This window comes from Etheostoma spectabile, unplaced genomic scaffold, assembly GCF_008692095.1.
Source record: "Etheostoma spectabile isolate EspeVRDwgs_2016 unplaced genomic scaffold, UIUC_Espe_1.0 scaffold502, whole genome shotgun sequence".
Classification (NCBI taxonomy): Eukaryota; Metazoa; Chordata; class Actinopteri; order Perciformes; family Percidae; genus Etheostoma; species Etheostoma spectabile.
The window spans coordinates 218,585-218,784 of record NW_022605621.1 but is presented as its reverse complement, the minus strand read 5'-3'; the positions used below and the strand labels follow the sequence as shown (position 1 = coordinate 218,784).

General features: G+C 51.0%; 1 protein-coding gene and 1 long non-coding RNA gene across 2 annotated transcripts in view; one reads left to right on the top strand and one right to left on the bottom strand.

The window, feature by feature from the left end:
- Nucleotides 1-200, bottom strand: part of LOC116686843 (uncharacterized) — a 21,179-nt gene that overhangs the window by 11,672 nt on the left and 9,307 nt on the right. The window lies entirely within an intron of this gene.
- The window catches only part of nup50 (nucleoporin 50), a gene marked incomplete in the record, with an annotated part of 25,905 nt that overhangs the window by 17,002 nt on the left and 8,703 nt on the right, over nucleotides 1-200 (top strand).

The window sequence follows — 200 nt, the reverse complement described above, 5'->3', positions numbered from 1 at the left end:
GTAAGAACCCGAAAAGGGAAAAGTCGGAGCGAGTCTCACGTCTACGGGGACGAGTGTTGATCAGCTGTCAGCAACACGCCGCTACGGTTCGATGCAGCGTCCTGGAGTCACGGGTTTGGGCCGTTTCTTTACAGGGGTTCGGCAGATTGGTGTTTTTTTGGCTCCTTCATTGGAGTTTTTGGCAATTTTTGGGTTGTTTT